This window comes from Acipenser ruthenus, chromosome 32, assembly GCF_902713425.1.
Source record: "Acipenser ruthenus chromosome 32, fAciRut3.2 maternal haplotype, whole genome shotgun sequence".
Classification (NCBI taxonomy): domain Eukaryota; kingdom Metazoa; phylum Chordata; class Actinopteri; order Acipenseriformes; family Acipenseridae; genus Acipenser; species Acipenser ruthenus.
The window spans coordinates 3,976,647-3,998,471 of NC_081220.1; the positions used below are offsets into that span (position 1 = coordinate 3,976,647).

Genomic DNA, 21,825 nt, shown 5'->3' on the forward strand with positions numbered 1-21,825 from the left:
ACACTAGCCAAACTTCAAAAGCAGCACAGAAACCAGGACCAGAGGACAGGAGACACTTCTTTACACAGACAGTGATGAGGGGACAGGAGACGCTTCTTTATACAGAGTGATGAGGGGACAGGAGACACTTCTTTACACAGACAGTGATGAGGGGACAGGAGACGCTTCTTTACACAGACAGTGATGAGGGGACAGGAGACGCTTCTTTACACAGACAGTGATGAGGGGACAGGAGACGCTTCTTTACACAGACAGTGATGAGGGGACAGGAGACGCTTCTCTACACAGACAGTGATGAGGGGACAGGAGACACTTCTTTACACAGACAGTGATGAGGGGACAGGAGATGCTTCTTTACACAGACAGTGTGGTGAGGGGACAGGAGACGCTTCTTTACACAGACAGTGATGAGGGGACAGGAGACACTTCTTTACACAGACAGTGATGAGGGGACAGGAGACGCTTCTTTACACAGACAGTGGTGAAGGGACAGGAGACACTTCTTTGCACAGGCAGTGATGAGGGGACAGGAGACGCTTCTTTACACAGACAGTGATGAGGGGACAGGAGACGCTTCTTTATACAGACAGTGATGAGGGGACAGGAGACACTTCTTTGCACAGGCAGTGATGAGGGGACAGGAGACGCTTCTTTACACAGACAGTGATGAGGGGACAGGAGACACTTCTTTGCACAGGCAGTGATGAGGGGACAGGAGACACTTCTTTACACAGACAGTGGTGAGGGGACAGGAGACACTTCTTTACACAGACAGTGGTGAAGGGACAGGAGACGCTTCTTTACACAGACAGTGGTGAAGGGATGGAATGGGTTACACTGCACTAATGGCATACCTAGCCATGTTGTTGATGCTGAATCATTGAGTTTTGAGATTGATCAGCAACTGGGAACTGGATGAGCACTGAGGTGACTCATCTGTTCTAATGAAGCATTCACCAAATACTGATTGGTTCTGAAGAGAAGAGTGGTCCTGTGATTTAAAACAGCTGGGTCAGTCCGAGCTGCCTGCCAGGCATTATTTTTAAACACACTTATAAGAACTAGCAATATTATCACTCCCCCCTTCCAATTAAAACCAGAAAAGAGTCTTCGCTTGTATTTTGTGCTTCAACATCAAGCTAAAAAAAGAAAAAAAAGAAGAAACTCCAGACTGCGGTGAAATCCCCCTTGTTTTTAACTGTCTTTTGCGCAAAGTTTCACTACCTCTTTTCAAAACACACCACAGGTCATCTTTACAAGGGAGGGTATAAAGGGTATAAAAGGAGATGGAGACTGAACTCCTTCACCCCCTGAGAGAAATGGTGCTCCCTCCAGTCCAGGGAAGGCTTGAGAGGGAGACTGAACTGCTCCCTCCCTCACCCCCCGAAGAGAAAGGGTGCTCCCTCCAGTCCAGGGCAGGCTTGAGAGGGAGACTGAACTGCTCCCTCCCTCACTCCCTCACCCCCCGAAGAGAAAGGGTGCTCCCTCCAGTCCAGGGCAGGCTTGAGAGGGAGACTGAATTGCTCCCTCCCTCACTCCCTCACCCCCCGAAGAGAAATGGTGCTCCCTCCAGTCCAGGGCAGGCTTGAGAGGGAGACTGAACTGCTCCCTCCCTCACTCCCTCACCCCCTGAAGAGAAAGGGTGCTCCCTCCAGTCCAGGGCAGGCTTGAGAGGGAGACTGAACTGCTCCCTCCCTCACCCCCTAAGAGAAAGGCTGCTCCCTCCAGTTCAGGGCAGGCTATGAGTCACAATATTGTTATATATTGGCACTCACTTTCACACACACACCTGGCACCTGAATGAATTCTAATCGCTTAGCTGGAATTTGAATGTCAGTTTAAGAAAAACTAGCTGAAATAGAAGTGGAAACCCCAACGGTGCATGACCTGGACGGGTTTCATGTTTCACATTTGTTTTTCCCAACCAGCATGTTCGGATTTGAATGTTGACTCTTGATGTTATACCTCAGTTACAAACAGGCACTCACTCACTGTATGTATACTCTCTCACTGACCTCGGCAGCGCTAGACAAAACACGCCTTCCCTCCTCTCGAACTATAGCCAGTGTGCGGGGCGTTCTCGAGCGCACTGAAGGGAAGAACATTGCCACGAGCTCACCGTGCACTGCTGCTCTCGCGCTCACACTAGAAAACTATGGAAACTTGCAACTTGAAGAAAGCGGTGCGTGCACTCCTGCGGGTCTGTCTGTCGAGTGCTTGCATTCTGCACGCTTGTCTAGGTGAGTAATTGCAATTATTATTATTATTATTATTATTATTATTATTATTATTATTATTATTATTATTATTATTATTATTAGTCGTAGTAGGAGTCGTTGTTGCTTACTGTTATTATTACAAGTGGTATGTAGTGAACTTTATAAAACTGCAACGTTTAACAGTATGATCGTCAATTATAAGATTGTAGACGTTCAGGTCTCTGAAAACTTTGATTACCACTGTGCTGAATTTGCACGTTTTTATAATAAACTGTGTACATAATTAGCAATACATAAATACATACATACATACATAAGGTGCATTTAGTAGATAAGTAAGATTTTTTTTACATGCTATCTTAAAAACTATGTTCACTTACATCAGGATAATTGATGGTGCGTGAATACGTGACTAGACCAGTAGAGAATGATCTGGCAGTGTTTTGGATTTCTAATTTCCAGTACAAATTCTACTGTCAGGAAGAAACCCCCGCAAAAGACTTTTGACCTCATGATTAGAGACAAGGACAGTTATATTAAACATGTGTTTTGAGCAGATTGCCAAAAACGAAATCAGTTTAATTGTCTCCAGTTAAACACCTACTGGTAGTAATACACGTGTTATATATAACGTACTGCACACACAATAACGCCAAGTGTTCAGGTGACGAACCAAAAGCCCTCAATGCAATTTAAGCTATAGACTATGTTCGTTGCAAATGTCTTGAAATCAGACGTTAGGTATACGTCTCTTATCATATGGCAATGTCATGCTGAGATAGTACAGTTAGCCTACAGTGGAAATAATATGCAAGAAACAAGTTAGGTGCAGGTAGGCAATGCAGTTTAAAAAGAATACTAGCAGTGGTCGTGTAAGAAGCTGACGTTATGAACCCGTGTTGAAAATATAACGTCTATAAATTACTTTGACAAGTTGACCTGACCTGCCTTTTAGATTCATGATCAGTAACAGAGTGTAGAATTCCATTCGGAACCCCCCCTCCTCACGCGCTCGGTGCTACAGAGTGATCTGCCCCGCCCGGACAAACACAGAGGGATATTTTAAAGCATTTTTACAAAACCAGGGGATTTTCAGCGTTAATCCCGTCATAACCCCATTTAGATGAATGCTGCAATCCTGGCTATTCCTCAGTGCTATAGAAACTCCAGCGTTGGTTGGTCCAGGGTAAAGGTTGATCAAATCAATAGTGCTGTAAAAACAAAAGTGCCAACAGAAGTGAAAGCGGTCTCATTGTGCAACACAGAACAACCGAAATAACATTCAAAGACATATCCATGGGTTTATAACCAGGGTACATAAAGGGGATGTACAAAACATGACCTGCCATAACACTGTCAATTGGTTGTAAGAGCCAACATGTTCTGAAAGGGATGAGAGAAGATTCCTCATTAATAAACTGATTTGCAGCAGAAAAATTTATAGCTTTCATTTGATTTGTCAATTAAATTCAAAACACTGTACAGACAGACTTGTAGATCTCACGGTCTGATTGAGTGATTAGGTGCCAGGAAACAGCACCTTTTCATCTACAGCATTGGACATATCTGCATATTCCAAACTGAGGTCTACAGCTATGGCCACACTTTTTGCATCACCTACATTTTTAGAATTGACACATATGAGCATAATTTAGATATTTTATGTAACATCATGTAATCAAGGACACTCCAAAATATTGCAACAGTCTACTGGAAGCCACATTAGTAGTACAGTAGCACACAGTGCTGTTGCCATTGTAGGAGTTCATATGAGTCAGATAATCCATGCTTAGTTATCCATTAGCTTGCTGATACTGAGGATACTTTGTACAACAATGTTTTTGGGCTCCCTGGCAAACTGATTGGAAAGTCACAATTCCAGCACGTGTCATGTGTTTGCTTTCGGATTGGTTGGATGGAGATCATAAAAACAATGCTGGGATTGGCAGCAAAGCTGATGGAAATTAGAAAGTGCAAAGTGGCAGATGACCAGATAAAGACAGCTTGACTGATTTACTAAACATTACATTTCTGGCAACTCCTGAACTCAAGTGAAAGCACCTTTGCATGTGTTTTTTTACTGCGGTTGCTTTTGCTCCAGAGTGTGTTGAGACATCAGTGAACTGAAGGGGCATTTCCACATGCTGTGGATTCTGCAGCGACAGTCTGACTCTTCAGATTTTCACTTCCCTTTTCATATATTGTTAATGCAGCCAAGTTGTCATTGTTATGTTTCCTGCACCTCATCTTAGTGGAAACTCTGCATCAAAAGATATGTACATGCTGTGCTTCAAGAGAAACCTACTACAGGGAGGACATATCAAAGTTATCTTGCAGTATAAATAGTTCAAGATTACATTTCATTGTACTTTTTAACTTAGCGGTTGTTGCAATTACTTTAACGTTTTATATATATATATATATATATATATATATATATATATATATATATATATATATATATATATATATATATAGATATGGTAGGATAGATCAATGGATCAGGCAGTGAGAAACATCACCATCTAGTTCTCAGCTAGTGTATTGCCAGCAAAACAAAACAAATCTGGCTCTGAAGTGGCAGATGAGTAGATGGCGCTGGCTCTGCTATAAAGACACTTTGGCTGATCGAGCCTTAGGTTCCACCCCTAGTGGTTGAAAGAAATACCACATCTGTTCTGTGTTGTACTTCATACTGCTTTTTTACATCCACTAGCGGGCAGCAGAGAGCTGCAGGGGGACATGTTAATGGTTACACTCTTACATGTTTGAGAGCTCTATAGAGGGCACTGGAGTGCTTTAAACTTCTGAGTTTTAAAGAGTTCCGTCCCTTATTTTGTGTTCCGTAGGTGGAAGTTTATACGTCAGAGATATCTCAGACGAGGAAACAACTACAGACACGTACGGCGACTACAACAACACCATTGAGTATGAATATTATGGTAATGTGTTATTATTATTTATTATTTTATATGGAAATATATTATACATTGCTTAGCTCTTTCAACACTGCAGAAAAGGTAACTCTGCTCAAAAAATGGCATAGATACACAAACCTGTAGATGAGGTTCGTTTTGCAGTCTGCAATACAACTGATCTAATCTACTAATATGAGTAGCTATGCCCATATTTATTGCAGTATCAGACACTCAAACTATTTAATTAGTTAGAAGTTAACGAGGGTAGTCTTTCAGTAAAGTCATTTTGTGCTGAAAGAGTTAAACATGCATATATCTTTGTATTTCCCCTAGTTAAGGCACAGCCACGTGGTGTGCAGGGTGAGTCACACAGTCACGGGAATGCAGGGGAAGTCATACAGTCAGGGGAGTGCTGGCGTCCCTGAGGGTGTCCTCTAGTAAAGGCACGGCCGTGTGGTGTGCATGTTGAGTAACACAGTCAGGGGAGCACAGGGGTCCTCAAGGGTCTCCCCTGGCAAAGGCACGACAGCGTGGTGTGCATGAGGAGTCATAAAGTCAGGGGAGCACAGGGCTCCCCATTTGAAGTGTTTTTAAAGCCCCAAAATTAATGACTAAAGCTAAGGTTTACAATTTTAGAAAAGCAAACTATGAAGGTATGAAACAGAGACTAACAGAACTAGATTGGAGTAAAATAGAGAAAACATCCACAGAAAAAGGATTGGCTGTTTTTTAAAAAAGTAGTACTAGAGGCGCAAAACAATTATATCCCAAAAGTTGACAAATCTAAATCTAAAACAAAATGGCCAAAATGGTTTAATAGATCAATTCAAAAAAGAAATTCAGTGAAAAAGGCACTTTACAGAGCGTTTAAAAGGGACCAAAAACAAAGTACACAGAAAGAGTACTTGGAACTGCAATCACAAGTCAAAAAGGAAGTTAGAAAGGCCAAGAGAGAGATAGAAATCAATATTGCTAACGGGGCTAAAACCAATTCCAAAATGTTTTTCCAAAATTATAACAGCAAGAGAACATTCAAAGAGGAGGTTAAATGTCTGAGACACAAATGGCAAAATCATAGATGAAGAAAAAAAAATAGCAAATATATTAAATGATTACTTTTCACAGGTTTTTACAAAGGAGGACACAGACAACATGCCCCACATGTCGACCTGTTCCTATCCAGTTTTAAATAACTTTAGCATAACAGAGGCAGAAGTGTTAAAGGGACTAGGAGCTCTTTAAATAAACAAATCCTCTGGGCCGGATGAGATCCTCCCAATAGTACTCAAAGAAATGAAAGAAGTTATTTACAAACCGCTAACCAAGATCATGCAACAGTCTCTTGACAAAGGGGTTGTACCGACAGACTGGAAAATTGCAAACGTAATACCGATCCACAAAAAGGGAGACAAAACCGAACTAGGTAACTGCAGACCAATAAGCCTGACTTCTATTATTGTAAACTTATGGAAACTATAATAAGATCTAAAACGGAAAATTACCTATATGGTAGCAATATCCTGGGAGACAGTCAGCATGGTTTTAGGAAAGGGAGATCAAGTTTAACTAACCTGCTTGATTTTTTTGAGGATGCAACATCGACAATGGATAATTGCAAAGCATACGACATGGTTTATTTAGATTTCCAGAAAGCTTTTGACAAAGTCCTGCATAAAAGATTAATTCTCAAACTGAACGCAGTAGGGATTCAAGGAAATGCATGCACATGGATTAGGGAGTGGTTAACATGTAGAAAACAGAAAGTACTGATTAGAGGAGAAACCTCAAAATGGAGCGAGGTAACCAGTGGTGTACCACAGGGATCAGTATTAGGTCCTCTGCTATTCCTAATCTACATTGATGATTTAGATTCTGGTATAGTAAGCAAACTTGTTAAATTTGCAGATAACACAAAAATAGGAGGAGTGGCAAACACTGTTGCAGCAGCAAAGGTCATTCAAAATGATCTAGACAGCATTCAGAACTGGGCAGACACATGGCAAATGAAATTTAATAGAGAAAAGTGTAAAGTATTGCATGCAGGCAATAAAAATGTGCATTATAAATATCATATGGGAGATACTGAAATTGAAGAAGGGAACCATGAAAAAGACCTAGGAGTTTATGTTGACTCAGAAATGTCTTCATCTAGACAATGTGGGGAAGCTATAAAAAAAGGCTGAAAAGATGCTTGGATATATTGTGAGAAGTGTTGAATTGAAATCAAGGGAAGTAATGTTAAAACTTTACAATGCATTAGTAAGACCTCACCTAGAATATTGTGTTCAGTTCTGGTCACCTCGTTACAAAAAGGATATTGCTGCTCTAGAAAGAGTGCAAAGAAGAGCAACCAGAATTATCCCGGGTTTAAAAGGCATGTTTAAACTGGCTAAAATAATTGAATCTATTCAGTCTTGAACAAAGAAGTCTACGCGGTGATCTGATTCAAGCATTCAAAATCCTAAAAGGTATAGACAATGTCGACCCAGGGGATTTTTTTGACCTGAAAAAAGAAACAAGGACCAGGGGTCACAAATGGAGATTAGATAAAGGGGCATTCAGAACAGAAAATAGGAGGCACTTTGTTACACAGAGAATTGTGAGGGTCTGGAACCAACTCCCCAGTAATGTTGTTGAAGCTGACACCCTGGGATCCTTCAAGAAGCTGCTTGATGAGATTCTGGGTTCAATAAGCTACTAACAAGCAAACAAACAAGATGGGCTGAATGGCCTCCTCTCGTTTGTAAACTTTCTTATGTTCTTATGTTCTTATGTAAAGGCACGGCTGTGTGGTGTGCAGAGTGAGTCACACAGTCAGGGAGTGCAGGGGCCCCTGAGAGTCTCCACTGGTAAATGTATGGCTGTGTGGTGTGCAGGGTGAGTCACACAGTCACGGAGTGCAGGGGCCCCTGAGAGTCTCCACTGGTAAATGTATGGCTGTGTGGTGTGCAGGGTGAGTCACATAGTCAGGGAGTGCAAGGACCCTGAGAGTCTCCACTGGTAAATGTATGGCTGTGTGGTGTGCAGGGTGAGTCACACAGTCAGGGAGTGCAGGGGCCCCTGAGAGTCTCCACTGGTAAATGTATGGCTGCGTGGTGTGCAGGGTGAGTCACACAGTCAGGGAGTGCAGGGGCCCCTGAGAGTCTCCACTGGTAAAAGTATGGCTGCGTGGTGTGCAGGGTGAGTCACACAGTCAGGGAGTGCAGGGGCCCCTGAGAGTCTCCACTGGTAAATGTATGGCTGCGTGGTGTGCAGGGTGAGTCACAGTTAGGGAAGCTCAGGTTCCAGTATGCAGTTGCAGGTCTTCACCAGGGATTCTACAGGGAGGTCAGGGAGATAACGGTCAGGGTCTGTTTCTCCTCACCACGCTAAATTGCCCCCTGCTGGCCTGGTAAACCAGTACCTTCCTGGCTGTGGAGCTCCTGGGTGTAAAGAGGAGGTTACCTTGAGGATCAGAGGACACACACTCACTTTCACTTCATCTCCCCTGAGCTGCTGTGAAAACCCAGTTTGACAATCTAAATTGGGGAGGAAAATAGGATTAAAATAATCTGGGTCTTAAATACAATTTTGTTTAGCATGTTAGGATGGAGATAACAGTAAAATGTAATTAATATATTGAAACCCTTTCTCTTCATGTCTTTGATTTTTTTTCAGATAATTCTTCATTTTATGACTATCAGGACTTCGTGGTGATAGGCATTGACTCAGTAAGTTCTGTATTTCTCCTGCATTGGATGCATCCTTATGTCAGCCCAGTGAATGGGAAACAATCCTGCCTCATCTCCAGCTAACAAAGAGCACCTAAGCTGGTCCCAGCATGAGCTCCTCAGCTTAGGAAAGAGAAGGAAAGAGGAGAATTGAGTGAAGTTTATCAAACCCGAAATGGTCTAGATAAAGTGAACTCCGGTCACTACTTCAAATATAGCACAGAGAGTGTAGAGAGGACTGAAATGGAAGTAAAAGTTTATAACAGAAGGTAGGAAGCCCCTTTTTTACACAGAGTTGCATATCTATGGGATAACCTACCAGGAGAATTGTCTAGAACACTGAGGACATTCTAAACAGATTCGCTTGTATTCTATTAAGTTAGACCCCCTTTGTGTGCCAACAAGGAAGGAGCCCTGACTTGTTTTCTGCTAGAGGGAGCGCTAAGCAAGTTTTTAAATACATTTTCTTACCTTTTTGTTATTATAGTAGAGACAGGTATGCAGTATGTACTTGTATCACACTGTACAGCTGTGGGCAAAAGTTTAGCATCACCTAGTATTTTAGGAATGAGACATAAAAAACTGTATGAACATGTGGCAATGTGTCCCGCCCCTGTGTGCATTTCTGTGTTATATGTTGCGTGTGGTGTGTTAATGTTGGTGTATTGTAGTTGGTACACAGGATATAATGTGGGTAATTTAAAATGTATAATTGTATTTAGGCACGGGATTGCACTTCACATGCATTTAAAGTATTTAATATGTGAGCACGAGGTTGCACATAATTAATTCACGTGCTGGGATTCAAGTGAATAATTAATTAGTAATTGAATCCCGGCACAACAGTATATATAGATGCACGTTTTACTCACTCGGGGTTGTGTGTTCGGTGAGTAGTAAACGGGAGAGAGAGGAGGAGAACTAAAGATAAATATTAATAACAATTGCTATCGCGTGCTGGTCGGACCGGCACGATACATGTTTGTTTATTTGTACTCACCGTGTTTGTTTGTCTGTTCATCCTGTTTGTTTAGTGTTAGTCCGTTTTGTTTGTCTATTTATTTTGGCCTCAAGTGCTGTGTCCTGTTTTCTGTTTAAAACCTTTTGTTTGTTTATTAAACGCACTGAGCGCAGCCATTGCGTCTCAGTTTCAAGCCCAGTACTGTCTGTCTGTGTGTTTCTTTCTGGCCTGAAGTCCTCCCTGCAGCTAGCTTGTCACAGAAAATAATTTAGATCTCGTATTTAACATCATGTAATCAAAGAAACAAAATGATATCGCAAAAGTCTATTATACCGGAAGCTATAATAGTAGTACAGTATTTCAAATGTGACATATTTCAGTATGTCACATTTGTCAATTTTTGTCAGGTTTTCATTAACATGGAAAACTACAAAGCGGTATGTAATTGAATATGTTAACATAACATTATTCAGCAGGTTTTATTCGACTTTGTGAAGCAGAATGAGTTCATTGTATAGGGTGCTGCAACACTTTTGCCCATAGCTGTGCAGTTATGTTTGCCTCTGGAGCCCCGCTCCTCCAGCTCTCTGATTCAGTGTTCATGCCTCTGGAGCCCCGCTCCTCCAGCTCTCTGATTCAGTGTTCATGCCTCTGGAACCCCGCTCCTCCAGCTCTCTGATTCAGTGTTCATGCCTCTGGAGCCCCGCTCCTCCAGCTCTCTGATTCAGTGTTCATGCCTCTGGAGCCCCGCTCCTCCAGCTCTCTGATTCAGTGTTCATGCCTCTGGAGCCCCGCTCCTCCAGCTCTCTGATTCAGTGTTCATGCCTCTGGAGCCCCGCTCCTCCAGCTCTCTGATTCAGTGTTCATGCCTCTGGAGCCCCGCTCCTCCAGCTCTCTGATTCAGTGTTCATGCCTCTGGAGCCCTGCTCCTCCAGCTCTGATTCAGTGTTCATGCCTCTGGAGCCCCGCTCCTCCAGCTCTCTGATTCAGTGTTCATGCCTCTGGAGCCCCGCTCCTCCAGCTCTCTGATTCAGTGTTCATGCCTCTGGAGCCCCGCTCCTCCAGCTCTCTGATTCAGTGTTCATGCCTCTGGAGCCCCGCTCCTCCAGCTCTCTGAGTCAGTGTTCATGCCTCTGGAGCCCCGCTCCTCCAGCTCTCTGATTCAGTGTTCATGCCTCTGGAGCCCCGCTCCTCCAGCTCTCTGATTCAGTGTTCATGCCTCTGGAGCCCCGCTCCTCCAGCTCTCTGATTCAGTGTTCATGCCTCTGGAGCCCCGCTCCTCCAGCTCTCTGAGTCAGTGTTCATCCCTGCTGTTCTATGCTCTGATTTTCTGTTGCAGGCACACAGGCCTGTCTTGCCCTGGTATCTACTAGGGATCTGCGTGTTGGTTTTCCAGACTCTCTGCGCACTGTGAACCAGGTATCCAAGCTGCTTCAGGTATTCATTTAATATTCATATAAACAAGAAAACACCCACTGAGACACTGGCCACTTTGTCATTTAATGTGCATGTAGCCATGCTTGTTACAGTGCAGTGCTCCCTGTATATTTTGTAATTGGGTAATTCCTTATAATAATTTAACATACAGCTATGGCTAAACGTTCTGCACCTCCTAGAATTAAGATTGAGACAAATATGAACGATATGACCATAATTTTGATATTTAATTTAACATCTAAAATAACATTTAAAATCAAATAAATTACCAAATGATGTTACAAAAGTCATTCCACTTTATGGTAGACTATAATCATGGAAAAGGTAGTGAATGCGAGGCAGTGAATGGAAGTGCAGTGAATGACAGGGCAGTGAATGAGTGCAGTGAATGATAGGGCAGTGAATGACAGGGCAGTGAATCAGCGCAGTGAATGACAGGGCAGTGAAAGGCAGGGCAGTGAATCTGTGCAGTGAATGACAGGGCAGTGAATCAGTGCAGTGAATGACAGGGCAGTGAATGGAAGTGCAGTGAATGACGGCAGTGAATCAGTGCAGTGAATGACAGGGCAGTGAATGGCAGGACAGTGAATCAGTGCAGTGAATGGAAGTGCAGTGAATGGAAGTGCAGTGAATGACAGGGAAGTGAATGACAGGGCAGTGAATCAGTGCAGTGAATGACAGGGCAGTGAATGGAAATGCAGTGAATGACAGGGAAGTGAATGACAGGGCAGTGAATGGATGTGCAGTTGATGACAGGCAGTGAATGACAGGACAGTGAATGAAAGTGCAGTGAATGAAAGTGCAGTTGATGACAGGGCAGTGAATGGAAGTGCAGTTAATGACAGGGCAGTGAAAGGAAGTGCAGTGAATGACAGGGCAGTGAATGGAAGTGCAGTTAATGACAGGGCAGTGAAAGGAAGTGCAGTTAATGACAGGGCAGTGAAAGGAAGTGCAGTTAATGACAGGGCAGTGAATGGAAGTGCAGTGAATGACAGGGCAGTGAATGGAAGTGCAGTGAATGACAGGGCAGTGAATGGAAGTGCAGTGAATGGAAGTGCAGTTAATGACAGGGCAGTGAATGGAAGTGCAGTTAATGACAGGGCAGTGAATGGAAGTACAGTGAATGACAGGACAGTGAATGAGTGCAGTGAATGGCTGGGCAGTGAATGACAGGGCAGTGAATGACAGGGCAGTGAATTAGTGCAGTGAATTTCAGGGCAGTGGATGACAAGGCAGTGAATGAGTGCAGTGAATGACAGGGCAGTGAATTAGTGCAGTGAATTTCAGGGCAGTGGTTTACAGGGCAGTGAATGAGTGCAGTGAATGACAGGGCAGTGAATGGAAGCGCAGTGAATGACAGGGCAGTGAATGACAGGGCAGTGAATGGAAGTGCCGTGTATGATAGGGCAGTGAATGGAAGTGCAGTGAATGACAGGGCAGTGAATGGAGGCTTTTGTTAGCTAGGAGTAAGGAGTAATCAGCTTCAGATTTCAGTTCACCTTTAAATCTATGTGGAGGTGCTTTCAGGAGCTGCTCTTCAGTTTAAATTGCCTTCCATAGATATGTGACACAGGCTAGATCAGCCAAAGTGTCTTTGTGGAAATGAGAGCCAGTGCCATCTAGTGATCTGCCACTTTGCATTTCCTTTTGCTTTGCTTGCAATACACTAGCTGTGCACTAGATGGTGCTGACGCTCACTAACATGAAGACACTGCTCTAGCTTGCCTTACCTCTGTCTATGGCAGGCAACTAGAACTAAAGAGCAGCTCCTGAACTCCAGTGAAAGCTCCTTGACTTATCAAAAAAGAAATGAAACAATATGTGAGTAATAGCAATAAGAAGCCCTCAGAATGAGTAAGCAAAGATAAAGGGACAGAACAAAACAAAACGAAATGCCACCTGAAGCTCCCCAGCTATTCAATAGGAATGAGGAAAGCCTAATGTTTGTTTTTTATTTCAGAGCATCACTGAAACAAGCTAAATAAAGTTACAGAAATCATTACGGGATCATTTTGGGATGCAGGGAGAATTTACTGCAGCTTTCACACACTGAACTGCGTCACTTTGTAATAGTTTGAGTTCCATGCATATGAGAGCAATGCCACTTCATGGGAAATCTCAGGTATTGCCACAGCAAGCCATTCAAATGATTTTCTGTCAAACAGTGGAAACATCTTCTTGGTCTCCTTGTTAAAACACGCAGTAAACGATGAAGGATCTTCATGAAACTCTGCACACTCGCAGGGATTCAGGTGAATTCGGGATGCAATTTGAACTATTTCAGGACCAAGCATTTTTCAGTGGGATGCTCCCCCAGGACCAGGCATTTTTCAGTGGGATGCTCCCCCAGGACCAGGCATTTTTCAGTGGGATGCTCCCCCAGGACCAGGCATTTTTTGTTATAAAAATTTACTAAAAAAAAAAATCCATTTTTTACAGTAGCATCTTGGAAATGGTTTCCTTTTTTCAGAACACTCTGGGGAACATTATAAAGTACTTCAGGAACCATACACACTTTTTGCTTTTTTCATATATATATATATATATATATATATATATATATATATATATATATATATATATATATATATATATATAGTGCCTATAGAAAGTCTACACCCCCTTTCAACAAAATGTTCACCATTTGTTGCCTTAAAATGCATTAATATATCTTTTTTCTTCATTTATCTACACATCCTACCCCACAACTTCCAAGTGAAAAAAATATTCTGGAAATTTGTAGATAATTAATTAAAAATAAAAACTGAAATAGCTTGGTTCGATAAGTGTTCATCCCCCTTGTAATAGCAATCCTAAATTAGCTCAGGTGTAACCAATCGCCTTCAAAATCACACACCAAGTTAAGTGGCCTCCACCTGTGTTAAATTGTAGTGATTCACATGAATTCAGGATAAATTCAGCAGTTCCTGTAGGTTCCCTCTGCTGGGTAGTGCACTTCAAAGCAAAGACTCAACCATGAGCACCAAGGCACTTTCAAAAGAACTCCGGGACAAAGTTGTTGAAAGGCACAGATCAGGGGATGGGTATAAAAAATATCAAAGGCCTTGAATATCCCTTGGAGCACGGTCAAGACGATTATTAAGAAGTGGAAGGTGTATGGCACCACCAAGACCCTGCCTAGATCAGACCGTCCCTCCAAACTGAATGACCGAGCAAGAAGGAGACTGATCAGAGAGGCTACCAAGAGGCCAGTGGCAACTTTGCAAGAGCTACAGGCTTTTATGGCCAAGACTGGTCAAAGTGTGCATGTGACAACAATATCCCAAGCACTCCACAAATCTGGCCTGTATGGTAGAGTGACAAGAAGGAAGCCATTTACTCAAGAAAGCCCACTTTGAATCCTGTTTGAAGTATGCAAAAAAACACTCAGGAGATTCTGTAGCCATGTGGCAAAAAGTTTTGTGGTCTGACAAAACTAAAATTGAACTTTTTGGCTTAAATACAAAGCGTTATGTTCGGCTCAAACCCAAAACAGCACATCACCCAAAGAAAACCATCCCTACTGTGAAACGTGGTGGTGGCTGCATCATGTTATGGGGATATTTCTCATCGGCAGGGACTGGGGCACTTGGATAGAAGGGAAAATGAATGGAGCAAAGTACAGAGAAGTCCTTGAAGAAAACCTGCTGCCCTCTGCAAGAAAGCTGAAACTGGGACAGAAGTTCCCCTTTCAGCATGACAACGACCCAAAGCACACAGCCAAATCTACACTGGAGTGGCTAAGGAACAAAAAGGTAAATGTCCCTGAGTGGCCCAGTCAGAGCCCCGACCTAAACTCAATCGAAAATTTGTGGCATGATTTGAAGATTGCTGTCCATCAGCGCTTCGACAGCGCTTGAACAGTTTTGTAAAGAAGAATGGTCAAATATTGCCAAATCTAGGTGTGCAAAGTTAGTAGAGACCTATCCCAACAGACTCGCAACTGTAATTGCTGCCAAAGGTGCTTCCACCAAGTATTAACTCAGGGGGGTGGAGACTTATCCAGTTATGATCTTTCAGTTTTGTATTTTTAATATATCATTTTTTTCTCAATAAAAGCTTGTTTCCTCTTAACAGTGTGGAGTATGGTGTGTAGATAAGTGGAAAAAAATCCTCATTTAAATGCATGAAACTCTGAGGCACTGACACAACAAAATGTGAAAAAAGTTCAAGGGGGTGTAGACTTTCTATAGGTACTGTGTATATACATATATATATATATATATATTTATATATATATATATATATATATATATATATATATATATATATATATATAGTGAAAGCTGTCTTACTGACATCAAGGTATGGATGTCTAATAATTTCCTTATGTTATCCTTCTTATCGCCTATAAAGCCCTAAACGGTTTGGCCCTGGCCTGTTTGAAGGCTCTTTTGGTCCCGTATGCCCCTGGCTGGCCCCCTGCTCCCAAGATGCAGGGCTGCTATCTGTCCCAAGGATTTTAAAGCACAGGACAGGTGGTAGAGCATTCAGTCACAGGGCACCTGAACTCTGGAATGCTCTACCATGCACAGTGAGAGACCCACCTACACTGGCATTTTTTAAAAAGAAATTAAAAACATACTTTTATAATAGGGCTTTTATATCTTTATAATATTTCTTTTTTTATATATAGTTGTATTCCTATTTATTCGGTTTGAGTTCCTTATCTGTAGCTTTAATTTGCTTGAATTTTAAAATGTTGTTTTCTCTTGCTGTTTTTATTGTTTATATTGTTGTTATTGTACTAAATGTTCTTCTGAATGTCTTTTCTTTTTGTTAAAAGCGCTTTGGGATGGGTTGCCATGAAAGGCACTTTATAAATAAAATTTGATCTATATATATATATATATATATATATACACTGAACAAACATATAAACGCAAAATGTAAAGTGTTGGTCTCATGTTTCATGAGCTGAAATAAAAGATCCCAGAAATGTTCCATATGCACAAAAAGCTTATTTCTCTCAAATTTTGTGCACAAATTTGTTTACATCCCTGTTAGTGAGCATTTCTCCTTTGCCAAGATAATCCATCCACCTGACAGGTGTGGCATATCAAGAAGCTGATTAAACAGCATGATCATTACACAGGTGCACCTTGTGCTGGGGACAATAAAAGGCCACTAAAAAATGTGCAGTTTTGTCACACAACACAATGCCACAGATGTCTCAAGTTTTGAGGGAGCGTGCAATTGGCATGCTGACTGCAGGAATGCCCACCAGAGCTGTTGCCAGAGAATTGAATGTTCATTTCTCTACCATAAGACGCCTCCTACGTCGTTTTAGAGAATTTGGCAGTACGTCAAACCGGCCTCACAACCGCAGACCACGTGTAACCACGCCAGCCCAGGACCTCCACATCCGGCTTCTTCACCTGCGGGATCGTCTGAGACCAGCCACTCAGACAGCTGATGAAACTGTGGGTTTGCACAACCGAAGAATTTCTGCACAAACTGTCAGAAACCGTCTCAGGGAAGCTCATCTGCGTGCTCGTCGTCCTCACCAGGGTCTTGACCTGACTGCAGTTCAGCGTCGTAACCGACTTCAGTGGGCAAATGCTCACCTTCGATTGCCACTGGCAGGCTGGAGAAGTGTGCTCCTCACGGATGAATCCCAGTTTCAACTGTACCGGGCAGATGGCAGACAGCGTGTATGACGTCGTGTGGGCGAGCGGTTTGCTGATGTCAACGTTGTGAACAGAGTGCCCCATGGTGGCGGTGGGGTTATGGTATGGGCAGGCATAAGCTACGGACAACAAACACAATTGCATTTTATCGATGGCAATTTGAATGCACACAGATACCGTGATGAAATCCTGAGGCCCATTGTCGTGCCATTCATCCACCGCCATCACCTCATGTTTCAGCATGATAATGCACGGCCCCATGTCGCAAGGATCTGTACACAATTCCAGGAAGCTGAAAATGTCCCAGTTCTTCCATGGCCTGCATACTCACCAGACATGTCACCCATTGAGCATGTTTGGGATGCTCTGGATCGACGTGTACGACAGCGTGTTCCAGTTCCTGCCAATATCCAGCAACTTCGCACAGCCATGGAAGAGGAGTGGGACAACATTCCACAGGCCACAATCAACAGCCTGATCAACTCTATGCGAAGGAGATGTGTCGCGCTGCATGAGGCAAATGGTGGTCACACCAGATACTGACTGGTTTTCTGATCCACGCCCCTACCTTTTTTTTTAAGGTATCTGTGACCAACAGATGCATATCTGTATTCCCAGTCATGTGAAATCCATTGATTAGGGCCTAATGAATTTATTTCAATTGACTGATTTCCTTAAATGAACTGTAACTCAGTAAAATCTTTGAAATTGTTGCATGTTGCGTTTATATTTTTGTTCAGTATATATATATATATATATATATATATATATATATATATATATATATATATATATATATATATATATAACGTTAAGTACTTTTATTATGTATTCTGCTTAAAGATACATGTATAAAAACGTGTTATTCTATGACCCGAGGGACCTTACAATATTTCCTGAAGGTTGAAAAATATCGATGTTTGGGGAAATTACAAGACATTGTTTCACCTCTCGATTATTTTCTCAAAATAAATATTTATAAATAAAATATTAGTTATTAATTCCATTAAGGAAATAAAAAAAGTACTTGATACAGGTAAATAGTACCTGCTTATACTGTATATCCACTCCTTTCTTGATATTCATAAATGTTGTGTATATATATATACATGAGAGAATACATGTTCTAATTTATACATCAGATTTACAGCATTATTTCCATGTCTTTCTTAACAAGTTAAACAAGTTCTTACAAGTTTCTCTGAAGCAGGCTGTGATGTTTTTTCTCTCTGCGCTGCCAAAACTTTCTCCACCCTTTAGACACTAAATTCCTCTCTCAATGACGTCACACGAAAAAATCAGGAGGTGAATATCAGTCCCTTCCCTATCCAATGGTATGTGTTTCAGCCTGTACTGCAAAGTACGCAGGCCCTGTAAGTCATTAAAATGAAGTACTTTTTTATCATGTTTACATGATTGTGGTCCTAGAAGCCCACTTCAGTATGATTGTGTGAACACGATCCCGGTCCTTAAAGGCTTAATTACCGCCTGTGGCCACTAGGGTCTGAAGACAAATTTGCCATTTAAAAGAAGTTTGCATATATCAAATAAAACAGGATTCTGATAAGTCTTCTCAAAGAAGTGATATCTGTCCAGAAATATTGTACATGTGCAACAAAGAGGACAGCCTTATACAGCTACCTGCTCCTACTGCAATCAAAATGGGCACCATCGGTATCTAACTTGGTCCAGTGTGTATCACATCTTTATAAGGCTGGTCTCTCTCTATACTAACTTGGTCGTTTCTGTACATGTAAAATTGTTTTGAACAGATGGTATTGGACCATTGCGCCAGCCCCGTCATTTGACAGCTGCTGCTCATACCAGTGGACAAAAGCATAAAACGGGTTCCTTCCTTTAATCAGTAACCTCTTGCAGAGGAAGTTGGACAAGGAGCAAAGAACCAGGGACCTTTTTGATTGGTACACCTTGGCAGTGCTGGTACGAATTCATGTATCCTGGGAAACCACATGCTTGGCTATGAGTTCAATATTCCCTTACAATCCTGAGAGCTCTTCTTGCGAGGGCTGCTCTATGCTGCTGCCATCTCTGATGATTTGAAGTGTAGCTTCACAAGGATAGGTGGGCAGTGTAAAGGGTGCTTATTAAGGGCAAGGAAGTTCGTTTTGTAACCTCATTTACTGCACCTCTAATAAAAAACCTGTATTAGCATTGTACTACATGATATTGATTTTCAGAAAGAAATTCTTTCTTTGTAAAGGATGTCATTTTTTCTTCTTTAAAAACTTTTTTTTGTTAAGTGGCGATTGCGGGATGGATTGAAATATAAAATAAAAGCTAAGTGAATGAATAATGATTTGTGAATGTGAATAATGTGACAGTGGAGTGGCAAATGATGTTGGAAAGTAGGCCACACACAAGTTGTTGATAAATAAAAAGTAACAGAATAAAAAAATGAGGAAAAATAAAACACTGTCAAGCTACACAGAAGCCTTGTGTTGAGGCGGGGAACACAATCTGCATAATAACAGACCTAGCAGACTGTCCAGTCTGTTTACATTCCCTAAATGTGGTTAATATAAAACACCCAATTGTAAGTTACGTGTAAGTACTAAAGAGTTTCGGCTTGAAGTCTTTCACAATGTATTAACATGCTGCACTGTGGCTTGCGGATTCCTATGATGTTGACTCTACTCCCGGCGGGACTTGGATCTAATAGTAGTCGATGCACACACGGGTACGTCGAAACGCTCACCAGCACTCTGAGGTAAAGCTTGCTTTCAGCACCTCGGACAGCTCACGGCTCGGTTCTTAGAGCTAGAACAATTGACGTCTGCGTGCAGCACCGTGGGCAATGCGATACATTCACCTAAAAATAAACGTGACTCTTATACTGTACAATGGAAGTGACGTTATACTCAGAACAGGTGTTTGGAACCGGCACAGCTGTGCGTCCCAGGCATCACTTTTAACAGGGTTACAAAAAAAAAAAAAAAAAGTGTAGCTGTTGCAGGAAACACATATGTGATGCGTGGGATATGTATTGTACATTCATCTCTGTGTGCTTCCGGTTGTTCTGGTGAATCGCACGGCAAACAGACTATCGTCAGCCATTGTATAAGAAAAAAAAAAATTACTGTATTTATTTTTTTCATACCTTAGCCTGTGAGTACTCAGGCATTTTGGACAAATATGGGTGGAACACAATAATAAAATGTTGCAAATTGCATTAAAACGATTACACACTACTTTTGATACAGCGGCGTGATTGCTATTGATATGGATGCCCTCTAAAGGTTTACAGCTGTAAATGTGCACGGTGATGTCACAGTTTCCCTCACGCCTTTATCCTTGGTTATACACAATGCAGTTACCATAGATTACCGTGTTTTTAAATATGCTTTACCACAACACTCTGGACCAATTTCAGCGTACCGAATTTAGTCCATTTGGTGTGTCTAACTAGTGGAGCAGTCCACTGATGGCACTAAAGTTAGTCCACCCGCTAACTGCGATTGCAGCGTAGAGAAGTTAATCATCACAGGAAGATCACCTGCTCAATCCGACTAAACAAGATCAGCGTACCAAATCAGCTCCGTGCCTGTTCAAGTGGATCTACTACTAATGTGAAGGATAAGACTATAGTACGCTTACTCGTCCTAAGCATTTACTGCTTAATTTGTTCTGTACAGACAGCTGCATTTTTCCTCTGAAAAGACGAGTACATCTGAAACTTTATTCCATACATTTCTTATGTCTGTCACGTTCGGGCAGTCAGATCCGTGAGAATAAAGTTTCCCACAAATATATATATATATATATATATATATATATATATATATATATATATATATATATATATATATATATATATATATATATAATTTTGTTATGTACTTTAATACCGTTTTCAGTTTAACGTAATACAATTTCAGTTAATATGCTTTAATTGTAAACAGCTAATGGTCCATTAATGAAACTTGTCTGTGCCTATGCAGAAATGTCGGCAGTTTTCTAGTCCGAATTTTAGTCCACTTGATGTGGATGAAAGCACTGGTACGATGACTTATAAAATAACATTACGTCATATTTAGAAAATGGTTTAATATAATATTCTATCCGATGTAATCAGATGCAGCTAAATCATAAATAAAAGTTTATTTATATTTATATTTGAAATGTTTAGCTTGGTCTTCTATGGAATGCATGTTATTTAGCCCCGCCCCCTCGTGTAGTTTGCTGCGGTGCTGTTTCTCCAGGACAGAATTGTTCATCTGGAATATCGCTTGTTATGCCGGCCTCTTCGCGGTTTTTTCTGGTGTGTGAATTCCAAACGCGCGTAGGTGACAGGATCCTCCTGGGCTCTCTGCTGAAAACGAAAGAGCGCCGATATATATATATATATATATATATATATATATATATATATATATATATATATATATATATATATATATATAGACACACACACGTACAGCTAGAGCCAAAAGTGTTGCATCACCGTATAGAATTAACTCGGTTTGATTCATAAACTCGAATGAAACCTGCTGACTAATGTTACGTTAATATATTAAATTACACACCTCTTTGTAATTTCTACTCCACGAAAAACAGACAAATTATGGGATATTTCGAAATTAGTATGTAATACATACTGTACTATTATTATGGCTTCCTGTAGACTTTTGCGATATAATTTAGTAGTTTATTTGATTGCACAATGTTAAATCAAATATATAAATTATGTTCATATAGTTTTTTTTTTAATGATGTCTCATTCCTAATATTGTAGTTGATGCAAACCCTTTGACCACAGCTGTGTTTTATATCGTGACTGGCTCATGGTGAGTAACTCGTAATCACATTACAATATCATTTTAAGTGTTTATTTGAATTGTTTAAAATAAATACTTTAGACCCACAGAAAAAGAAAAAAAGTGTTGCAAAAATGTTCATCAAAGCATGTTTAATTCCTAATCTCTCTATCTA

General features: G+C 41.3%; 1 long non-coding RNA gene across 1 annotated transcript; it reads left to right on the top strand.

The window, feature by feature from the left end:
• The first annotated feature begins 1,931 nt into the window (after window positions 1–1,931).
• On the top strand, window positions 1,932–17,604 carry LOC131703153 (uncharacterized). Its single transcript, XR_009309693.1, has 5 exons — window positions 1,932–2,240; window positions 5,069–5,161; window positions 8,795–8,847; window positions 11,148–11,245; window positions 13,206–17,604. It is a non-coding gene; the product is annotated as an uncharacterized LOC131703153 (long non-coding RNA).
• Window positions 17,605–21,825: the final 4,221 nt, after the last annotated feature.